This window comes from Pipistrellus kuhlii, unplaced genomic scaffold (assembly GCF_014108245.1).
Source record: "Pipistrellus kuhlii isolate mPipKuh1 unplaced genomic scaffold, mPipKuh1.p scaffold_m20_p_1, whole genome shotgun sequence".
NCBI classification, from domain to species: domain Eukaryota; kingdom Metazoa; phylum Chordata; class Mammalia; order Chiroptera; family Vespertilionidae; genus Pipistrellus; species Pipistrellus kuhlii.
The window spans coordinates 85,707,706-85,715,817 of record NW_023425404.1 but is presented as its reverse complement, the minus strand read 5'-3'; the positions used below and the strand labels follow the sequence as shown (position 1 = coordinate 85,715,817).

At 45.0% G+C, this 8,112-nt stretch overlaps 1 pseudogene; it reads left to right on the top strand.

Moving 5' to 3' along the window:
• Window positions 1–4,443: 4,443 nt before the first annotated feature.
• LOC118705627 lies at window positions 4,444–5,939 on the top strand (annotated as a pseudogene).
• Window positions 5,940–8,112: the final 2,173 nt, after the last annotated feature.

The following is an 8,112-nucleotide window of genomic DNA, read 5'->3' as shown; positions in this document are numbered from 1 at the left end:
TCAGTCCACAGACTGATGCTCTATCCACTGAACCAAACCAGTTTCGGCTCATCTCACATCTTTTTATTCACAGATTGAATCACTGGTAAGTTTGTCATTAGTGTACATTGTGTCTGATCTGTTGAAATGCACTTCTGGAAACATATGAAACGTTAGGGAAAACTGCTTCCACAGTGGAAATATTGTTGCAAGTTAGAAAAACCACTTTCTGAAGAAAGAAAAATGCTGGGCGGAGAAGCAGGGAGTGTGCCTCTTGGGACCCTGTGCAGAGTGGGCATGGGGATGTGGCCAGGGACCAGATCCCAGACCTCAGGGACTCTGCCAGGTAGGCCTGGGCTCACTGCACACACACAGCCAGAGACAAGCCCTGGAGAGATGTCAGCTCCTGGTACTCCCCACCATCGCCCACCACCCAGGGAGTGAGGCTGGGCGCTTGCACCACGCCCCACAGCGCTGTTTTGGAGTGAACTGGGACTGAGGAACCGGAGGACTCACTGGAGTGAGGACTGACGAAGGAGGGCCCTGGATGGCCCACACTTAAAAAATCATAAAAGAGATTTTTTTCTTTTTAATGAGAAATCTGAGCTAAAAAGAAGCATACTGACATGAGACTTGGGCACAACTACACACATTTCTCATTTCCTGGACATGTACACTTTGTTGGGTTGGTTAGTCACAGTTGGGTTGGGTTGTGGGTTCAGGCAATCACTGGGGACTTGGTCAATCACAGTTGTTGTTTTTTAAAGAATGTCTATAGCATCTTTATTACTTTTTGGGGGGAGGCAATCACAGTTTTGAGAGTTAAAACAAATAAAGAAGATTGTATATGCATGCCTCGAAGTGGCTCAAAGCGAAAGGAGAAAGCAGGGTCTGCGTGTCAGCTGGCAAATGAACTGGAAAAAACCTGTTCCCTCACATGCTGACTAAAGGGGAGGACTGTGTATATCAAATTTCCTGTGCCTTTGTCCTCTTATTTCCACCCACCCCTGCCTTGTCCTGGCCTCCAAAACAAAAGTAAGCTAAGCTAAGCCTAACTAAACCAAACAAACGAATACAAAAGTGACCATGGTGGCTAGCTTATAAATAAGAGTTGTGAAAAAAAGTCAAACTAGATTTTGAAGTCTGCCCTGCTTAAGCTACTTGCAAGTAGTTAAATCACACGTCTGGCTTCCCCTCCAGTTGGGTTGCCCTGGTTTTAGGATACCCCAGGTGTCTTTAATTATCTGAGGGCTATTGTGAAATTCTAAAAATAAAATCACTTTAAGTTCTGCAATTTAAAATAATCTCACACCTTATATTCTCTAAAGCACACAATTTTAGTGGGAAAAGTGATTGTGAAACTCAGCCCAACAGATGCCACAGAAACCAAAATACCACTTTGTGTGTTTTTAAAATATGTTTTATTGATATTTTACAGAGAGGAAGGGAGAGGGATATATTTAGAAACATTAATGAGAGAGAAACATCTACCAGCTGCCTCCTGCACATCCCCTACTGAGGATGTGCCCGCAATCAAGGTACATGCCCTTGACCGGAATCAAACCTGGAACCTTTCAGTCCACAGGCTGACACTCTATCCACTGAGTCAAACTGGTTAGGGCCAAAATTCCACTTTGTATTTGGGTAACGCTCCACAGCTTTGAGAGTATTTTCTGATTGCTGGGTTAGTGACTAAGCAAGTAAATTAATACAAAAGATGACTGTTCTAGCCTCAACACTGCACTAGAGGGAGAAACAGAAACCTGCCCCTCCTTTAGCAGGAAGCTATTGCTACCGGGACATAGTAACTCAACTGTGAAATTGGAAAGAGGCTGGTGGCTGCCCTGGTCTGCGGTAGCATTGCTTGGGCGAGGCAGATAGGGGCACTGTCGAAGAGAAGTGGGGAAGCTCCTGCTGGCTCTTCATTTGGCCCGAGCTCCTCTGGAAGCTGAAGTCCTGGGCAGAGCATGGGTGGCTGGCCAGGGCCTGAGGAAGGAGCCCCATTCTCCTCCTTTCCCTGGCTAACAACATACATTAGGATATTGTTACACAGTTCTTTGTTTTACAGTGAGAAATGGAAGTCATTAAGCCCCATATAAATAACATCGTTGTTAAGGACTGTGATTGCCATGCTATTTTCTCTGCTGCTGTTTCTCCCCTCTATAGTGCCTGGGAGGCCTGGGGGTCTTGGGGGGAAGAGTTCTCTCTAGAGAACTCGCAGTGAGGCCTGAGTCAGTGCTGGCAGGAAGCCCTCTCAGTGAGGTCAGCTCTTTTGAGGAGCTGCTCTGGGGGTCTTGAGGATCTTTCCTTCAAGATGCCCAGAGGAATCTACACTCCTTGGACTCCACCACTTTTCCAGATCAGAGCACTGAGCCTCAGGCCACCAGGTAGAAAAGCAGAGAACCCTGCCCCAGCCCACCTCTGCCTCAGCTCCCCGTCGCCAGAGCTGCTCCCCTCACTGCTGACAATGCAGGTGAACATCCTGCACTTGGGCCTGTTTCCTGGAAGAAACAGGGCTCTTGGGGATTGAGAGAGCAATTTACTTTTTCTATGTTCTTCACTGCAAGTGCTTCCTGGCAGTCCAAATAAGTTGTTAATATAAAATTCCTACAGGACTTTATAATTTTCAAAGTGCTTGACCAAATTCATTCAGACCTTCAAATGACCATGTGAGGCAATGATCAGCTAGTTAGAATGCCTACCCTGTGGTGGCAAACACAGCAGTACCTTAGTTATTCCTCAGGCAGTGAGGGTTGAGTATCCATTTTTCGGAAATATGAGATCAAATTAGTAATGGAAGACCCGACTGAGATCTGGGTCTGTTTACTCTGAGCTCACATGCTTACCAACCTGATTGGCTACCTCTCAATATAATTCTTAGAACTGAGTTGAATTCAGAGAAACAAGAGTCTGCTACCTGCAACCTTAATAGGTTTTTATTTATTTTATAGCAATACTGTGAAAATTGTAGAGTGGAGAGCAAAATTGATTGTAAAGAAAATAAATACAAGCAAAACTGAAAGAAAGGAATGTTTGTAATGGAAACCATAACTTGGAGAGATTAAGGCCTCCTGCTTAATCAAAGCTTCTTTTCCTCTTCTTGCCTCTGGATTCACCTGCATAGTGCTACCCACCCTGTCACTCCCACCTGAAGTGGGTGTTCTCCTGGTAGTTTTAATGCCGATTGGACAAGATGGCTCAGGGGCTCTTCATATGAGAGGAACAATTGAATGAGCAAATGGCCCAGGAAAGAGAAAGCAGCCGAGAAGGCTGATAGACAACCTAGAAAAAGTTAATGAAGGATATTAGTAATGAAGTTTGTGGTATTTTTCTCTAGAAATATAGTCCAGAGGGTATATTGAGTATTTAAAGAATTAATTAAAATTGGAAACATAGAAATGCATATCACTATCAATAGTTTATGTGACCACATGTGACATTCACATGTACTATATACAATTGTTCTGAATACAATTTCCAACCCATAGATGAAAATAATTTGGCAAATTAATAATTTTCACAGTCATCTACTCATCTCAGTAGATAACCATCATATAAACTCATATCCGCTCCTGGAATTTGACATAGTTTATTTGTATTTTGGGGAGTTGGAGCTACTAGTAAAGCTGCAATAAGTACATCAACACTCACTGAATCCAGAGAATACTGTCATATTATTTTATATTTTACTCTGAAGGAATAAAATAAAAAATTTAAGAATAGAAAAACATATGTAAGAAAAATCTTTATTTCCTTTGTAAATTGACCAATTCTGGCTGTATGCTTTTAATTTATTTCAACATTTTTACAATGTATAGTTAGATCTGCATAAAAATTTTATCATTCCCCAGAACATAATATACATTATAGAAAACTACTGTCCTACTGTATTTACACTGACAAACAATTACAAAATGAAAAATCTAGAAACTAGAGTCTAGTTCATTTTCTGCAATAGTCATAAAAAGCAAATGTCTGTTTTCACTTAGGAAATAGGATGAGCATTATGCTAAGTGAAATAAGCCAGTTAGAGAAAGATAAATACCACATGATATCACTCATTTATGGAATATAATGAACAACATAAACTGATGAACAAAAACAGATCCATAGATAGAAAAGCAGCGATCAGACTGTCAAACCTCAGAGGGAAGGTTGGGGAAGGTGGGGGTAAGGGGGAGAGATCAACCGGAGGACTTGTATGCGTGCATATAAACCCAACCAATGCACACAGACAACAGCGGGGTGAGGGCATGAGTGGAGGGGGGCGGTTTGGGAGTTAATGGGGTGATGAGGACACATATGTAATACCTTAATCAATAAAGAAATTAAAGATTGAAAAATAAAGAAAAATAGGATACATTTAAAAAAATGAGATTAGACTTCTGGTCAAGATGAGGCTGTAGATACATGCAGTACTCGCCTCCTCTCACAACCACGTCAAAATTACAAGTAAACACGCTCCTCCATCGCCTCAGGGACCTCGAGTGGTTTGCCAAGCAGTGACAACAGACTCCAGTAGCCAGGAGCCTGCTCCTTCAACCCCAGACGATGTCTGGCAAAAACTCCATGATTCTGGCCTACAGTGGTGGCCTGGACACTCCTTCATTCTTATGTGGCCAAGGAACAAGGCCATGATGTCACTGCCTACCTGGCCAACATCAGCCAGAAGGAAGACTTGGAGGAAGCTAGGAAGAAGGTGCTGAAGCTTGGGCCCAAAATGTGTCCATCGAGGACGTCAGCAAGGTGTTTGTGGAGGAATTTATCTGGCTCTCCATCCAGTCTACTGTGCCGTATGAGGACCATTACCTCCTGGGCACCTCTCTGGCCAGGCCCTGTGTCACCTGCAAACAAGTAGAAATCTTCCAGCAAGAGGGAGCCAAGTAGGTGTCCCACGGCGCCACGGAAAAGGGCAAAGACCAGGTCTGGTTTGAGCTCACCTGCTACTCACTGACCCACCCAGATTAAGGTCTTTGGAGAATGCCTGAGTTCTACAACCACTTCCAGGGCTGCAGCAACCTGATGGAGAACACCGAGCAATATGGAATTCACATCTCGGTCACCCCCAAGAACCGTGGAGCATCACATCAGTTACTAGGCCAGAACCCTGGAGAATCCCAAGAATCAAGCCCTTCAGGCCTCTATCCAAAGACCCAGGATGGCTAAAGGACCCAACACCCCTGATGTCCTTGAGATTGAGTTCAAGAAAGGGGTCCCCGCAAAGGTGACCAATGTCAAGGTTGGCACCACCCACCACTCTCATGATTCCCTGAGACCCTGGGAGCTCTTCATGTACCCAAGAGAAGATGGGGCAAGCATGGCTGGGCTGCCTAGACTTTGTGGAGAACTGCTTCATCTGGATGAAGTCCCTGGGTATCTACGAGACCCCAGTGGGGACGGTCCTTTACCACGCTCATTTAGACATCGAGGCCTTCATCACGGATCGGAAAGTGTGTGAAATCAAGCAAGGTCTGGGCTTGAAATTCGCCGAGCTGATGTGCCCAGGTTTCTGGCACAGCTCCGAGTGTGAATTTGTCCGTCACTGCATTGCCAGTCCCAGTAGAAGGGAAAGTCCCGGTGTCTGTTCAAGTGCCAGGTGTACATCCTCTGCCAGGAGTCCCCACTGTCCCTCTACAACGAGGAGCTGGTGAGCATGAACATGCAGGGCCAATACCAGCCGATCAATGCCACTGGTTTTATCAACATTAGCTCCCTGAGGCTGAAGGAATACCATTGCCTCTAGAGCAAGGTCATTGGGAAATAGACTAGCTGACAATGAGGAGCTGGGCCTTCTCACTTTGTCCATTTCCCAAGTACAGGCTTTGATTGTCCTGATAATTTGTAGTTGTGACTTGTTCTCTGGACGGGGCTGGCAGCTCAGTGGGGGTGCCAGACTCCAGCTTTGTTCCCTGGTCCCCTGTAGCCTACAAAAGTGGTCAGTGAAGGGAAATGACAATTAAAAAAAACAAGATACACAAAAAATATTACAACTAAATTACAGAATAATCATCATTCAAAAGCATCTGAAATCTAGCTGAATGGAAGTCCTACAAGTGAGGTTGAGGGACAAGCTCCTCCTGGGCGAGACTTGACCTCCTGGGCAAGAACAATCAGAAGAACATGCATGAACAAGCAGGAAAATGTGCCATGTTTTATGCCACACAAAAGCAGCCACAGCAGACTGGTCAGTGGCAGCTTGTATAATGCTCAAACAAGCTCAAACAAAAGTGGCTTCTCGTCAAATAGTAACATCAATATTTTGGTTACAGAAAGGCATGTTGGCGTAGTGTAAAGCTTGCAGCATCCTTGGACCTGCATGTAGTATCTTAGCCTTGAGCACCCTAATTAAGCCCAGGCTTAGAGTAGCCTTAAACATCCGGTGTATTCTAGACAGGGCCCCAAAGAGGATATAAAGAAGAAGCCACATTGCCTGGCCAGTGTGGCTCCGTAGTTGAGTGTCAACTCATGAACCAATCAGTCCCCAGTTCGATCCCCTGTAGGGGGCATGCAGAAGGCAGCTGATCAATCTCTCTCATTGATGCTTCCATTTCTCTATCCCTCTCCCTTTCTCTCTCTCTAAGATCAACAAAAACATTTTTAAAAAATAAAGAAAAAGCCACATTGAGACTGGTAGAATGAGCGGGGCTGCGAAACAGGCTGGCCCCATGCCTATGTATGGTGGATAAAAATTGGGAGGGATATCTCGGCTGTAGAGGTCATCCTTGAGGAGTGAGGGGTCATAGCCTCATATCAGAATCCCCAGTGCAGGTTTCCAGTGCTAGGAAGAGAAGTCAGCATAATTTCTAGCTGTAAAAACCAGTGTGTGTGTTTGGGGGTTGGGGGGAAGGCAATGGTGGAGGGTTGGGGGAAGAGGACAACAACAGTGAGTTTTTGACTGAGTGAGATGGAGGGCAGCTGGAGCCCCTGGCAGTTCCTCTTAAAGGGCTTATGCACAGACTTACTTTGAGTTCCATCACTGGGGAAGCAACTTGAAAGGTACCAGGAATATAGGGGGAGGAACTGAACTGTCTGATATCAGGGTAAGAGTTAGAGGGATAGATTTCTGCTAGACAGAGGTACTGGCAGAGGCCATTGTTCTTTTGATGATCCCCCCTACAGCCCCCACACAAAGCCTGCAGATGGGTGCCATAACTGAGTCTCCATCACTCTTTGTCTTGCTCTCATGATTCCCTTTCCTACCCAATTTTCATGCCTACCAAAGCTGTTTCTAGTGGCTTTTCTATATCAGTGGCCTGTCTATGCTTAAGACTTGCCTAAATTTCCTCAAACAAGAAGCATCTGGCCTCAGCATGCCCATTACCTCACCCTAAGTAATCCAAGGATGGCACTAATGGCAGCCTACCTTGGTTCACAGCTTGGCTTCTTTAGAACACCTCCAAGACCAGCACAAGTAGTAGCTATCTGCAGATCACCTTGTGGTTCATGCCAGGTGGCCCTGGGCAGAACTGAGGCAGTGACTGATTTTGGGTCCAGAGACAATGCACCTAATGGACAGCTCCGGATTACATTGAAGCACCACCGATCTACTTCTACAGGTGACACAATCAAGGGGCAAACTCAGTGGACACGAGAGCACCTGCTGAAGTAAGTCCTACTCCATGGGGCAGGCCCCTGCATAGCTGATCTTTCACAGTGGTTGCAGCCAGTTTTACAGCTGATCTATATGGGGGAAATGCCTTCAATTGACTTGCCAATAGCAATCAAGGCTCAACTACAACAGGAATGTGTGTACAGCCCACATGGGGCACACCTAGAGTGCCCACTCAGATGAATAGGAAGACTGTGCCACTGGACCCGACAGGACACTTCCTACATTAGGCCATTCTACCAACCTTGGAATATGTAGCACAGCTCTATATAATACATAGAAATAATCATAGGGAGAATGTCAAAATGAGGAGAAAAAAAAATGTCCCAAATGAGAATAGCTTGGAAACCAAGATGGTAGCATAGGTAAATGCCTAACTGCAGCCTCACATAACAATTTCAAAAAATACAACTAAAATACAAAATGGAACCACAGGAAAGTTGACTGACTGGAAATTCTACAACTAGAAGGAAAGAGAAAACCAGAAGGAAAATCAGAGGAGCTGTAAAAGCTTAAGGTACGGA